Source organism: Podarcis pityusensis (genome assembly GCF_964106645.2).
Source record: "Podarcis pityusensis genome assembly, chromosome: 3".
Taxonomy (NCBI): domain Eukaryota; kingdom Metazoa; phylum Chordata; class Lepidosauria; order Squamata; family Lacertidae; genus Podarcis; species Podarcis pityusensis.
The window spans coordinates 52710985-52727442 of record NC_138026.1 but is presented as its reverse complement, the minus strand read 5'-3'; positions in this window follow the sequence as shown (position 1 = coordinate 52727442).

Below are 16458 nucleotides of genomic sequence, written 5' to 3'. Positions count from 1 at the left end.
ACTTTCTATCAATTTAGTGTGGGGATTTATATATAATTTGATATCCATGGGTCAGCATAATTTGCACCCGTTATGACTGACTGGTTATATTCTGAAGCACACTAGAAAGGGGGGGGGGATTGCTTTAGTTTGGGTTTCAGTGCAAACCTACCTGATTCACTTTTTCTGAAACAATAAGTAAACAGAAACACAGCTAAATTTTTTGATACAATTTTCCAACTAAATGTGTATAAAAAAATGTATGTTATGGGAAAGTGTGCACCTCTAGGCTGAGATAGATGAAGGAAGGAACTCTGAGTCATGAAACAAGTCTTTTAAATAACTGTTTAAATGCCTCTAATAAACTTTGCTTAACCAAGCTTTGCTGGAATATAACTCTTTAATTCTCTATTTTAGACACTGTTCGGTTTTATCCATGATATGTACTTTATTTTGAGGAACTTTTATTGATTTTTTTTGTATTTTTATTGTTTATATATATATACCGATTAGGAAATGTTGTTGGGTGATGCAACATAGTGTATCTTGCATATAATAAGATGGTAAGGCTGTTGTCACCTGACGTGGCCATCTACAGTGTCATGACAGACTTCTGAGAGTTGCTTCATCATCACAGCAACATTGGAATATGTGGAGAAGGGAAGCAGAGGAGAGAGATAGAGGCAGATGGGAAAGCAGCCCAAACAAGTAACTGAAGAGCCAGCAGGGCAGGGCAGGGCAGTTCCTCAGCAAACATCCCATCATTGGAGCTGAAAAGGTGGTGTGAAGCGGGAAGTATGAGCAGGAGAAGCAGGCAACAGAGATGCACAGTCAAACAAACAGGATTTAACCTCCACTCATCAGCTTTTGAGTGTGGGTTTAATCCTGCTCAGTTCAAAAGGATTCAGTCCAAACATCCTCCTGGTTAAGGAAGGTGTTTACATCAAAATCCCCTGCTAACAGACTCTCCCCACAATCCTACTCTACCCCACAAACTTCCACTGCATGGAAACCCCTGTGGAAACAATTGTGGGGAGAGTCAATTTTAGCAGGAGATTCTGATGCACACTCCTTCCTGAATCAGAAAAGGTAGTGCATAAGAATCTTCTGCTAAAAGGGAGACACCCCCCTTTCTTTTAGCAGGGGATTCTGCTAGCCCCTAGTGTGTATCTTTTTTAATGGTCTGGAGTGTCGCTGTTGAGGCTCTGCTTCACTGTTCATGAGCCAGCATATTAGCAATGTTGGAATCATATCCCCCTCCCCCTCAACTGAAGAATTAGCTTATTTTTCTTTAGTAATATGCACATGACTAGTCTATTAATAATGCATGCCTTAATGTGTCACACATTCATGCAATATCATGACCTTGAAAATATTGCTATCTTGCAGTTGAATTGCTCAGTTTGCAAGCATGTGACATATGCCATTTTGTCATTTTGCTCCATGCTGTATGGTAGAATTACAGGATCTACAGTCCCTTCTTAAGAAAACACTTTTCTTGACACTTTGCTGGTTATTTAGTTCAATTGTTTGAAATCCACACAGATTTATTATTTTATCACTAATTGGGGGCAAGGTTTTGCTCGTCTCATTGACTCCTTTTCAAAAACAGGGAGCCTGTTTTAACTGCTTTATTTTTCTTCTTTTTTAAAAGGATCCAAACAAGCACCCTAAACCAGAAGCTGCTCCAGGATCATTCTAGCTTAGAATAAAAGCAAGAAAGGCATTTATGAGCACATGAGGATAGGAAGTTAGAAACTAAGAATGCAGTTTTTTAAATAAAAAAAAAATAGACGATATTGCACCCATTCAGTTGACCTGTTTATGATACAAATTACCTGGGGCTTTTGTATACGGCTAACAGCAAGGTTTGGATTAGTATTTTTTAGCTTAGTTATTTAACTGAACTGTACCTACATTAACATTCCTGCAATAATAAAATCAGTGTAACAATTGGCTTCCATTGCCTATGATGTGACCCCCGCAGCCCCCTGGGAAATTACTCCAAGGATTTTTCTTTATCCATAAATGGAATGAATATAGCTTTTACAGGGTTCTAAATTAGAAAGTTAATGAAATTAACCATAATTTTAAATTATGGGCTTAAGGTGCTGCTGCTTTGCACTGACTGACTACTAAGGCTGAAATCCTTAAACTATTTATTTGGGAGCTGTCTCCAATGAAAAATCTAAAATAAATTAAAGCTACAAGGGTAGGAGGAATCTGAATTAAGAATTAGGAATACACCAAGCTATGTATTACCAGACCTTTATGACTTTTATAAAAATACAGACTTTATAAAGTTTATTTGTGAAAATAATAAATGAAAAGAAAAGGAAATACAGTACAAGGATTTTTTTTTAGCCATTTTCAGATCATTGTTTAGATCTAAATCAGTGCGGTTGGAGATTAGCATGGCAGTAACATAGATCTATGCATATTTATATGTAGAGATTCTCCATGTTGCCCTTAATATGTTTTATGTTCGCATATCGAAACAGACTGTCACTGCAATACTGCTTCCCCCACAAACACATACATTCATCAGCTCTACATTGAGTTAGAAAAGGGCAACCGCATGCCTTTTGTTAAGAGTTCCGTTTTTAGAATGGTTCAGAGATATTGCCGATGGAGACAAGGGAGGTGGTAATGTTGGCGTGTCATCTTTAACTATACAGTGGTACCTCGGGTTAAGAACTTAATTCATTCTGGAGGTCCGTTCTTAACCTGAAACTGTTCTTAACCTGAGGTACCACTTTAGCTAATGGGGCCTTCCACTGCTGCTTTGCCAGCCACACGCGATTTCTGTTCTCATCCTGAAGCAAAGTTCTTAACCCAAGGTACTATTTCTGGGTTAGTGGAGTCTGTAACCTGAAGCGTCTGCAACCTGAAACATCTGTAACCCGAGGTACCACTGTATAATTATCAAGAAAGAGGGTTGCTTTACCTGTGATAATGAGAACAGGTATTTCTAAAGCTGATAGCAGAGTCTACCCTCCTCCAATGATCACCAATTAATTTTAAAATTGTATGGAGTTTTATAAATGGGAAAATGTTTCTTTCTATCTTTGATTCAGTTGTGCATTTTTAAAATGCAAAACAAATAAATAAATCAGGAAACAGCACGGATCCAGACTTCACTCCCACTGGCAGGAGCATTCCTTACACATCTGCTTGGAAGATGCGTCTGCTTGTAAAAGTAGAAGTAGTGACTTTTGCCGATTCTTCCACCCCCTGAAACCCCTTGTGCCCTCTGAAAATCTGCTCTGGAACAGTGTGGGTGATAGTGCTGTAATTTTCAAGAAGGGTGAATGGCTAAGTAACAGGTAAGAAAAGAGTTAAACTGGCCTCCCTTGCCACTTTTTTACCTGCTCCCCATGTGGCTTTTACTTAACAAAAGCTAAGTGTCATTGGGGTTCAGCTACACACAGCTGCAAACAGTCATACTTGGAAAAGCTCTTGAATTTCAACTTTCATGGAATTAAACTGGAGCAGATCTCCATGACTTCATGAAGAAACATCTTCCTTTTATATTCTAAAGAAAGTTTTCAGAACTCTCAGATGTTTCAGATAAGCTTGTAAAGTATTGCTGCTTCTTTTCTTCTTTTTTTAAAAAAGTGGGAGGGGGGAATAAGATGAAAAAGCTATAAAATATATGGCTACCCATTCTACTTTATTGAATGCCTAGGATTTGAATTGATTTTTCCGGTTATAAAAAAGTGAAGTTAGGACTTTTGATGCTATGTTTCAGAGAAACCAGAAAAGTCAATAATAGGTGAGCAGTTCAAAATATAAAGTGTACATGTTTTGCTAGAATGTGTTCATAGTTTGCCATGATACAATTTTGTAGCAAACTGGGCCATTCGTAAGACGTTTCATAAATAATGTACCGTACATATTTGATATCCATTGTTAAACTGGTGGGGTTTACATATATTAATCATGAAGAATCATAAAACTAGGAATCTAAACTGAAATCACTCATGTGATTATATATGAGATCTCATTTAACTTGTGAATTGCATGCCATAGACAAAGGATGGGGGCACTGGGGCCCTCCAGATGTTGTTGGACTTCCACTACCATCATCCCTGATGATTGGCCCATGCTGGTTGGGGATGATGGGAGTTGTAGTCCCAAAACATCTGGAGGGCTGAGCTTGCCTATGCCTGAACATCAAGGGCCGCAGGTTCTCCATACTTGCCATAGACTTATATTTGACTTTAGTCCAGGCGTGGTCAGCATGAGTAGAGTGGTGTCACGACATTACTCTCCTGACAGCAGCATCACTGATGCTTAGTGGGTTGGTGTGGGCTTAGGCCAGGGCAGGGATAAGGACAGAGCTATGCAGGTGCACTGACCAGGCCAATCCAGCTCTCCTGGAGCTGCAGCCAAACAGCCGTGCCCACCAGGTACTGTCTCAGAAAGTGGCCACAATGCCATTGTCAGGTGAGCAGCACTGCGCCACCACACCATGCCTGCTGCTGTTACTTATATCCCACTCCTTAATTCCAAAGCCACTGTTACCAGCAGCAAGAGAATATCGCGTGAAAGAAGCGATCCCAGAACCAGAGCTGTTCTTCTATTTATACAAATTCTTGCACAAGCACTTTCATAAGACCTTTGATGGCCACTAGAGTTTATATTGTATAGCCTGCATCTTTCTTTTATTTAGTGTGATTCTCAGAACGCAGGGATGGGGGAATCGGAGACTCCTGCTCCCCCAACAGGTGAGGGATGATAACAGCTGTTCTCCAGCAATAGCTGGAAGACCTCAGTTACATTCTGGACATGAACTTACAATTTTCTTTTTCTACTCAAGCTCCTTTGGATCAAAGCCACAGTTTGAAATGCTCAGCATCCGTAAACCAGATTACACCAGATCAAAGAGCAGTAAAGCATTGTCAGAGGTTAGAGCTCCAACATGAGCAGTGGGGAGGGGGAGTCCTTCATGCCGGATCCTGAGTGGATTCTCAACAAAATCAAGTAGAATTCCCAGTTCTACAAAGATTCTGCTCAAACAGGAAGGCATATTTCAGAGCATTCTGGAAGAAAATGAAGTTCGTGGTTATTCAAGTTGTGCAGTTTTGTTTTATTTTGTTTTGTTTTTTGTTGCTGCAAAAAAAATTAACAAATGCAAGTTACAAATGACAGAGCTTTCCATATCAAAAATCAACTATTATAAAATGGGGCCTTTTGAAAGCAAGATTCTGCACATCTGTTAGCTCCTGTAGATCATGCCGCTAGCTCATTGCTATACAGATTCTGGGCGGCGGGAGGGGGAGTGTTGTCCCTGGCAATATGGTCATCCTCCCGCTTGTATCTGGTATGGCATGATACAAGGTGACCAGATCTGCCATCAGGGGGGGGGGGGGTTATTCCAAACTCACAAACTAAATATTTACTAGCTCACTTTGACCTAGAGATGGGAATAAATATTTTGAAGTAAGGATGTAATATATTTTCAGAAACAGCATTTCACTGTTGCCAGGTGTGATAATAAAAGTCAAATTTCCTTCTTTTTAATCAGGCTCAAGGGTACAGTCATAAAAATTTACTTGTAGAAGTGATATCCTATTTCCCTGAACTTTTCCTGAACATCTAGATGATGCTGTGAGGTGGCAGGGCGGGTAGGAGGAGCAGGACACATTGTGATAAAGGCCTGTCATGGTTTCACAACAGTATGAAACTTCATTGACTGCAGTCCACTGAGTACAAGGGTGAACAGAATAAGTTTACCAGATTTTTTTCAATGAATCTGGGGACACTTTTCAGCTTCAATGGATTTTGTATGGGGACTGATTTGTAAATCCGGGGACTGTCCCCAGGAAACGGGGATGTCTGATAACCTTAGAATAGAAGGTATATCACTGTCTACTACTAGATCTTTGAATGAGATGCAGTAGCTCAGCAAAGGTTTCCACTTCCAGCTGGTTAACAATAAAATACCTGTCCTGCTACGTATTTTTATTTGAAGGACTCAGCTACATTAGTCAAAATACAGCATTATAAATGCATTACAGCACTGTGACTAACCAGATGGCGCTGTAGAGCTGAAACCGCAACTCAATGATAGTTTCAATTGTGAGCTTTACAACATTTTTTTGCAGAGCATTTTCAGAGCATTCTTTAATAGCTGTGTAGATCTAGCCCAAGTGTGCAGATTGTACCTAGACTCTGGAAACTGTGATGGCCTTTCTTATTCTTGGTTCAGGACTTTGACTTTTTATTATTTTTGTGATTAATCTCATCAGTGGTTTCTTCACCAAATTGAATCATTTTCTTTGGCATAGGGAATATCTGGGATAAGCAGGATTGGTGCTAATTGATTCCCCAAGTGAACTGTTGGAGTAAGAATTTTTTATTATGGAAGTCATGCTGATCTTGATCCTATAAGGACTGTGTGACAGGGTGTGGCTGTCATTATGCCTCTGTGTCTCCCCATTTCTTCTGATAATGTCACTTTTGCACGAATAGTCATTTTACGGGCAGGGAGAGGAGAAGGAGGTACTTTTGGCAACACCTAAGCTTGTTTTCGATTCACTCAGCCTCAGTCAGCTTAGTTTGAGAACTTTTCCAAGTCTTACCCTTAGGCTGTGCTCATTGAAAAATTCCCTTTGATAACCAGAACTCAGATATAACTCTTCTGTAAAACAAGAGAGCCATGCATTTAATGAAGATACACTGTTGAAACACAAAGGACCTGTTCAGCTGAGCAGATTCTCCACTTGGTGCCAGCTTAAGATTTACCTATTTCGGATATAAAATATGTTACAATTATCTGAGCTCTTTATTACTTACACTGATGCTCCTTGTAGTGTGGTACCATTTGAAATTACTGCAGCTGTTTTAACCATGCTGCTACAAACCTCCTCCTAAGGAGGGCTTCGGGTGGCATTGTGGCTGTAAGCATTTGGGGTGCCATTAGATACAATATAAATATACTTTGGAATTACTTCTGTCCCTTCTGTTTTTATAGAATCTCTGTCATGTTTTCTGGTCCCAACATATTGATATGTGCCACACCCAATCTCTGAGCATTTTGAGATCTCGGGGGTTCCAGGCAGTTGCCCAAGGACCACACTTCCTTTTTGAAATGAGGCACAGCTGAGATTGTGGTGTCTTTGATATATTGTTTATTTACGTGTATATACAACCTGAACCTACGATGGAGGGCTCACAGTATTAACACTCCAAGAGGGTCTTGCCTCTTCCTTAAGTGCAGCCTTGGATTGAAAAGGATACCAGCCATTGTGATGCTTTCTGTTTGTTGCAGAACTCCTTCCACCCAGTTTCTCTAACTTTTTGGCTTTATCTGTGATAAAGCCAAAGGGGGTGAAAGGGGGCCCACCCCTTTGCCATCTCACAAAGAGTTCCCTTTGACAGTTTGTGTTGCTCCTAATGCCCATCCCCAGGCTATCACTTCACACAGGAAACCAGCCTGGCTTAATTACCCCTTAAAGGTAAAAGGTAAAGGATCCCTGACAGTTAAGTCCAGTTGTGGACGACTCTGGGGTTGCAGCACTCATCTCGCTTTGCAGGCCGAGGGAGCTGGTGTTTGTCCACAGACAGTTTTTCCAGGTCATGTGGCCAGCATGACTAAGCCACTTCTGGTGTATCGGAACACCGAAACCAGAGCAGCGCACGAAAATGCTGTTTACCTTCTTGGCAGAGCAATACCTATTTATCTACTTGCACTTTTTTTGGCATGCTTTCGAACTGCTAGGTTGGCAGGAGATGGGACCGAGCAACAGGAGCTCACCCCGTCATGGGGAATCGAACCGCCGACCTTCTGATTGGCAAGCCCAAGAGGCTCAGTGGTTTAGACCACAGCGCCACCCGCGTCCCGCTAATTACCCCTTAAAACATACTAATTCCAGAGGATTTAGAAGTGTAACATGGAGCTTAATACACACTGGTCTGCCCTAATACAGGAGTCTAATACACATGGGTCTGGCCACCAGTTTTAACAGTCCAAGCATTGATTAAATACTAAACATATATTAGATCCCTAGAATTTAGGGTGTCTAGCACCCACAAACTGATAACACTATTACATCGGCACTGTGCCAATTTATTTTTAATCTACACAGTGTATTCCATCTAAATGCTTGCATTGTTGAAGTCCTCTTTCTTTTAAACTGTAATATGGGAGAGTGGATATGAGCATGGGGGTGGGAAGGCTTGTCTTTAAAATATAGCAACTTGATTGTGTGCTATTGTTGCTTGCCAGCAATGAACTAAATAGGTTAATGGATCACAGATCTGGCAAACAGCCATGCTGCCTCTCATTGAATAGCATTTGGGCTGATTTTTTTTATGGTTGCTTGGTTGTTAGTAAATACAAGTTGTAATATTTTACATAACACTTTAAAAGAAACCACTCAGCTCTCTTTTGTCATTCAGAGTGAATTTCATTTGATGGTGATAAATAAGGAATAGATAATAGGGTCTTGAATCTAATTTCTCGAGCATTTTGCAGTGGTCTTTGTCCTTGTGCAAAGTGGCTGTAAAATGTTCCCATGTATCCTTTGGTAGTGTGCGACAGTGATGTACGCCTTCTTCTGTGGTGGCCTTTGTCTCTAATAAATCTGTTCACCCTATCCCCAAGAACCTCTCACCAGCAGAGGGCAGTAGTTCAAGAGGCAGAGCCTGGTGTGATAAGGATCAAAGGTTAAGGTAGGATACTTGGCAGAACCAGATGGATCAGGACATGAAACTTGGTCAGGAGGCAGAATGCACCCAAAACCTGTTCATCCAACGGACCTGTGGGGAAACCTTTGGGCCTCCAGACATTGCTGAACTACAACTTACACCCTCCCTGGCCTTTGACCATGCTTGGTACCTCAGCAACACCTAGAGGGCCAAAGGTTTCCAACCCAGACAACTGCTCCTTTGGAAGCAGTAACCACAACTTTGTCAAAAAACAGAGGGAGGAAGCAACACATTTGTGAACACTTGCCTTCTTCAGCTTAGCCCTACTTTAGACAGTTCAGCAAACTTTATGTGCATATGCACATTTTTTTTTCTAATGTCTAAGCACTTTCCCCCCCACCTAGTCCACACACAATCTAGATATATTGTATATTTTTTGCCCCAAAAGGCATTTCTTGAGAAACAGGTTTCAAAAAATGAAAGCTCATTGCAGAATGATTCTGCACTGCCCCACAATATGCCCATTCTCAAACAAATAAAAAAATATACTTGGCCCTGGCAATGGATGTATGTATCCCCACCAGCCCAATGACATTGTGGGTTGGCCCTTCAGATGTTTTGGGACTACAACTCCCATTATTCCTAACCACTGGTCTGTTAGCTAGGGATGATGGGATTTGTAGTCCCAAAACATCTGGAGGGCTGAGTTTGCCTATGCCTGGTGTATACCAAGATCACCACCACCATTTCCTCCTTCATTCACCTGGAACATGTGCAGGGAGGAAAAGTGTGGATAACCTGGGGGGGGTGTCAAATATGTATCAAGTAACCACACCCACCTTTGTGGATGGCAGGGACTGGAATAAATCTAGATTGGAAGCATCATGTTGAGCTTGAGCATGAATGATTGAGGAAAAACTACATTTTTGTACTACAATTGGGTTAAATGTAGTTAAATACTAAAATTAGGTACAAATGTGTACACAACCTTGTTATATGATGTCAGTAACTCTTATCACAGCCCACCAAGGTATTTCAGTTTTACAGTGATACCTCGGTTTATGAACTTAATCCTTTCCGGAAGTCCGTTCTTAAACCGAAACTGTTCTTAAACCGAGGCACGCTTTCCCTAATGAGGCCTCCAGCCGCCGGTGCCCTTCCACCATTCAGCTTCCATTCTTAGACCGACTTCTGGTTTTGCGGAGTTTGTAAACTGAATAGTTCGTAAACAGGGCTGTTCCTAAACCAAGGTACCAATGTATTATCTCCATACTGAAAGAGGAGAAACTGAAACAGACTGATAATTTCTTCTCTAAAACCACCTTGTCATAGTGAGTTCTTAGCAGAGATAAAATTTGATATGGGAACCGTATGATTCACAGGTTACAGCAAATATTGTTCTTTACTGCATTTATATCTCACCATTTTCTCCAAGGAGCTTGAGGTGGCATACAAGGTTCTTATTTTATCCCTACAAAACTCTGTGAGGTAGGTTAGACTGAGAGGAAGTCACTGGCCCACTGGGCTTCACGGCTGAGTAAGGATTTGAACCCTGGTGTTCCAAATCCTAGTCTGACACTCTAAACCAGGGGTTGTCAACCTAGTCCCTACTGCCCACTAGTGGGCGTTTCAGGATTCTAGGTGGGTGGTTGAGGGTTCTACGGCACAATCTGAATCCTCCTCCCATCGAGCACTGGTGGGCGGTAAGGAAATTTTACCATCAAGAAAGATGCATTAGTGGGCGGTAGGTATAAAAAGGTTGACTACCTCCTCCATATACTGCACCACACTGACTCTCAAAATCCTAAATATGTCTACTCAGAAGTAATTGCTATTGAGTTCAGTGGGGCTTACTCTCAGGGAAGTGGGGTCAGGATTGCAGCCTCTCCAGAGAAGTTTGCCTGGTGCCATCTCTGTGGTATTTTTGGGCGAAGTTGATGATCCTTCTGTTCAACCAAGCCTTTTAAATAGTCATCCAAGCTTCTCAGTTTTTAAATTAGGTATTAGTTTGGGGACTATATTATCATCTTTGTTGTACTTATGATGCCTTTGATTTTACAGTTTCATGTCTTATTTGCATTCAGATTGTTTACTTGATTATTATTGTAAGCCACCGAGAGAACTTCGTGTTTGGGGTGACATACAAATGCCATAAATACATAAATAAATTCATGACATTGTGGGTATAACATCTATAGCTCGTTGCCTATGGGCACTCTAAGGTTCAAACAACTGTTGTCATGATTCTCTGGTGCCAAGTTCTTGACAGACCCAGGTCACACCCATATACTAGCAACTCTCCTGGTTGCTTATTGGATACTTAAATCTATTTCTTGTCTAATTTTGCTCCTTTGGTGTTAATTATGAAGTTGGTTATTGCTTTAACTTGGAATAGGTCCCCTACTCCCTGCTGTGGAAGATGGTTAAAAAATGCTGAGGGTATGAACCGGGCAGTCAAATGACTATTAATAGAAGCTACTTGGCTCAAAGGAGGAGAATGTGAAGCTTTATAGAGGAAAAGACAACTAGAGAGAAGCAGAGACTGAAAGATAAAAGAGTGAAAGGAGCAGCAAGGGGTTGGGGAATGAAAACAATGCATAACTGGCCTTAGCCAACAGAAAAGCTTGCAGAAATAAAACAGAGGAAGGAAATATTTCATCCCATTCCTGCTCACTGGACAGTGATTTCCTGTGTTCACTTCTGACACATCTATTCATAAAAGCACACTGTCCTTGCATTCTGGTAATGCAGCTCTGCCCTCTGTCTTCTGAAAGTCAAGATCTGTTGAACTACTGAAATAGACTTTATTCACTGAATTATTCAGTAGAATATTCCAAACACAATCCCAAATCCAGTACTAACCCCCATTTTCACAAGTTCATAAGTGGTGGTTGTATCCAATTAGCTGCAGGTTTTGGCTCCTGACAAACTTTCCAGCACAGAGAAAGGGCAATAACCTGCACTAATTGGATACAATGCAGATGATTAAAGGTCCCTCCCCCCCCCCAGCCGCTAAACAATTTCTGTATTTGGCTTGTACCGTGCTATTTTCATTTGCGGAAATTGACTCAATGGCTCTTCTCTGGTGTCAAGTGCTCTGAATTCAACATCCCTGCCTGTCCATCCCTGCATTTCCGAATAATGGAGGATTAGCAATATTAGTAGGAATGGCACAGGGTAACCTGGGGATTCTTGGAACTTGACTTCACAAAGTCCTTTATTCCTCTCTGGCTGTATCTAGATGCCTGCTTTTCTACATCTGGTTTATTGCTGCAATGTTAGGTGCCCCCCAAAATACTATTACTACTAATAATAATGCATCGAGCATAGGGGAGGGGCAAGCTGGCAACCGTTCGTGTTTTGGATTATGTGACTCAAAATAATTGTGCTAGTGCGATCTGGCATTTAGGCTAACCATCATGGGGACAGTGATTGTCCATCTATGGTTTGTGGGTGCTGGATATTACTGAAGTAAAAAGCAATTTCTGCTATCACAATGGCAAGGTTTCCAGCTGTTGCAATAATTGTTCATTATGACAATGTACATATGACGTATATTCCAAATTGGGACTGTTCACATATATTGCAAACGCACTGAAGAACCACCTTAGGTTGTCATAGCATACAACCAGAAGCAATGAAATGTGCAGCATAGAGAAAGCCCAGGTGCTATTGCAATCCAGCTTCCTTTACAACTGTTAGCATACATATTCAACAAACCCTGAAAGTTCTGCTCTCTGAGGCGGCAGCTTCCATGCTGCTGCCTCTGTAATGAAATCTAGTTCTTCAAAATACAGGCCTCAAACTGTTCCTCTCCAGCTCACCTTGCACACACTTAATGAGGCAAGTACAGGTTTAACTTAAGCTCTGTCCTGCAAGGATGGGGATGGGGATTCCATTCTGTTTGCATTTCAAAGCAAACTTATCTAATTCGCACCCCTGAGACCGTACACAATCTAAAATGCTGCTATCCTTCAAAACCCATACCTCTGAATTTTGTGCTTTATGTGCACAAAACTGCACTAGCAGAAAGTGCATGATAATAAGAGCTGTTTGATAGTGGAATAGACTCCCATGAGAGGTGGTGGGCTCTCCTTCCTTGGAGGTTTATAAGCAGAGGTTGGGTGGCCATCTGTCATGGATGATCTGCTTGAGATTCCTGCATTGCAGGGGGTTTGGTTAGATGACCCTCAGAGTCCCTTCCATCTCTCTGATTCAAAGATCTATTATTCTATTAAACATGGCAAAACCAAATTTGACAGATTCATCTATCCCCACATCTTGGCAGGTAGAGGGAGTCCCTTTCCAAGTACCATTGCTCCCTGTCAATAAGTAGACTAAAGTAAAGTCTTATGGCAGCATCATCCCTGACTATTGCGTAACAAATGTCAGAAAAATATTCTAGAACTTGATGGATTTTCCTTTGATCGAGGCTATGTCAGAAAAAACTGCTCTTCTCTTTTCTCATTGTGAGCATAGGTCTTACAGTTTTTATTTAACAACAGCAGCCACAACTAACCTGTCAAGACCCAATGGAGAAACTAATGGAATAAACATATTAATAAACAGAAAATTGTAAGGAAGAAACAAAGTAGAAGCCTCAAAGAAATCAACTCCTAACATTTTTTTCCTACTGTTGCTAGTGAGCCTCTCTCTCTCTCTCTCTCTCTCTCTCTCTCTCTCTCTCATCTCTTCTTGCTTCAGTGGATATTGCTGACAACGCCTAACACCCACGGCGACTATGACTGCTGCTATTATTACTTTAACAATTATTTGGCACCAGCAGTGTCTGTGCCAGGCATTGCACAGAATGCAAAAATGGCAGAACTTTCCAAATTCATCATCTGTGCACCTGTCCCAAATCAGAGTTGCTTATTTACTATGGAGGGTGTCATACTTCATACCCCACATTGAATGGAAATTTGAAACCTTTATTCACGTCTTCATTTCAATTCTAGCAAAGCCTAAAAATCATGCATACCTACCTATAATGGCATAAATGCCATGCAAGCAAGCAACTAAGAAGTTCTTTATAACTGAATATTTTATTGTTGTAGCCTTTTATGTCTGGTATCCATTTCTATTGTGATGTATTACTATGGCAGATTACTTGTCAAACTGACAAGTTTACAGTTTTGTTATTTCCCAGATCAATAAAGTTTTAAAATGATTTATTAGCTTACTGCCACGCTATGGTCAAGGGGAAAGCACAGTGCTGACCTTACCCACTTTCCTTTTCTGTAACATTAAATTTTCTCTAATAAACTATGTGTTCCCAGTGACAAAGCTAATGTATTTTATTCACAATGTGACTTTATTTAATAAGGCAATGCAAATATTTACTAACAATTGCATAGCAACAATACATTAGTTAATTGTAAGAACAGATCCCATCTGACTTACAAGCCGCCGCCCCCCCCATAGCACATTTTTGAAGATTGTAGCTGGTATCCATAGTCTTGCTGTGTATTTTCTTATCTTCAAAATAAATACTGAAGACCAGTCTGGCATCACATTGACTGACTTCATTGGGAAGGAGAGTAGATGAAGTCCTTTGATCGTTATGTAGCAGGAAACTCAGTAGTCATGTGCTTATTTGTTCATAGGCTCTGTTCCAGAATATATGCTGTGATGCAGTAAAAAATATATAGTGGTGATGGGGGAGAAGTAAGAAGCAGGAATTGGATGAGGTGCTGAGAGAGAGAGAGAGAGAGAGAGAGAGAGAGAGAGATCTCCATTGGCTGAGCTGTTCAGCATAGTGGGCTGAAGGTCCCAAGAAAATAAAAACAATAAGCAAGGGACCTAGGCAACCAGGAGCTAGTGGAAGTCAGGACAGGCTTAAGAAACAAAAGGTGATCTAGAGCACGGACAGGGTATATTCTTTCAGCCTAGGGGTGTTATTTTCCCCATGGGCAAACTTATGGCAGCCAGATTCCAGTGTGGGCAGGTTGAGAAGTAAAAAGTGTGTGGAAGCAGAAACAAGTGGAGCTTTCTTTTGTAAAGAGAAGGATACTAACCTTAGCATAGTAATCTCTGTTATTTGTCTGGAAAGAAACCTCCTGTACTCACTCCCCATGTACATCTCTCCATCCTCAATCCAGCAAAGCTAGAGGCATTGCTGCATTTCAAGGGCAGATTCCTGTCAGGAAAAAGCACTTGAGGACTAAGGCTGGTGTGGGATTTAGCCTGGGGAGAGTCCCAGGGGCTAGGTATGAGGGGCCGGGGCATTGCATTCAGCCCTTCAGATTGAAGTTCTCCTTTCCAGATCTAGAATAACAAACAGCTAGGGGAAGAGGGCAACAGAAATGAGAAAGGGCAGAGAGGATAACTGCCAGGCACTGAAAAAAATGAAGAATGACACATTGATCTGAAATAATTATCCACATTTATGTGGTTGCTGCATAAAGCATGTGTGCACTGCACACATCTGATAAGTACTTTGTCTGTTAAAAATTGATGTTTGCCACTCTTTTCAGTCATTGCCACTCTTCATTGACATTAACTGCTTATCAGTGTCTTTTGGCGTATTTGGTCTACACTAAAACTGGTGTAGATGTGGTGTTGCCACATTCAAAAGTATAGCTGTGTTTACACTATGCACATCTGTGGGCTGGTTTAATAATCAGATGTGTCCATGGAGAGTTGTTTGATCCACCTGGTAGATTCGTGGATTGGTTTCACACCAGATGCATATTCCAAAGCACAACTGGTCTGTGTAATAAAATCTGCATTTGGGAGCCTTCACAATGTCAGAAGCAAATCACTGTGTGCAGCATAATTCCTTTCAAATGATACATATGATATTAGGAATCTATATTAAAATGATATATATTTAATTAAGTTAAGTTATGGCTCTTGCATACAGATAGGATGGCTCAAACAGTGAAACACAAAAGCAGAGTTTGGATGGCCATTTGCCGTGGATGTTGAGATTCCTGCATTGCCGGGTGTTGGATGAAATGGCACTCAGGGTCCCTTCCAACTCTGCTATTCTATGATTCGGCGATTTGAGCAACCGTTTCCCCCATAAAAACTGTTTAAACCAAGGGTGGTAGTTGGAGCAACAGATGTGGTGACTCTTATCTTTGTACAGGTGACGACAGTCAGGCATGATAAACACAGTGCCTTTCTATGCATTCATCTCTCCATCCAGGCAAGCAAAGGGTGTTATTTCAATTCAAGGAGGATACATCCTAGCCAGGCAACAGAACTGGAGAAGCATGTGAAGCGGGGTCAGTGAGGGGAGAGACCTGGGGAGGAGGCATGGCCCAGGAGAGCCCCAACAGCTGAAGAGAGATGTCTAGAGAGCCATGTTTGCTACCCCTGGGCTTTGAGCTTCCTCACCTGTGATGTAAACCAATGCAAGTCTTGCCATAGAGGAATGTGAAACAATTCTTTCTGAAGTCAGGTTAGTTTCTCTCTCTCTCTCTCTCTCTCTCTCTCTCTCTCTCTCTCTGTGTGTGTGTGTGTGTGTGTCAGAGTGGGTGCCTTCCAACCAAAGGCTCTGTGTGCATGTTTCTTTTTTCCTGGTGCCACTTGAACGGACTGGTCCTTTTGCCATGTGAACTGCTAACAGCCCCAGTCACTATCCGGCGTGCAAGCCTGATGTAATGGATTGTGCTGACTCAGGACATCCTAGCCTCGCACAACTCTTCATTGCTATGTTTGGGGGGGGGGGGGAGCTCCAAAGCACAACTGGCTCCGCTATCCAATCTGTGGGAGGCTTGGCATCTGCTCTAATTCGCTTCCCTCTTCCCCTCCCCCCCCCCCCGCCTAACAGCCTGAGGTAGCAAAAACTGACAGCGAAGCCGACGAAATTCTCGT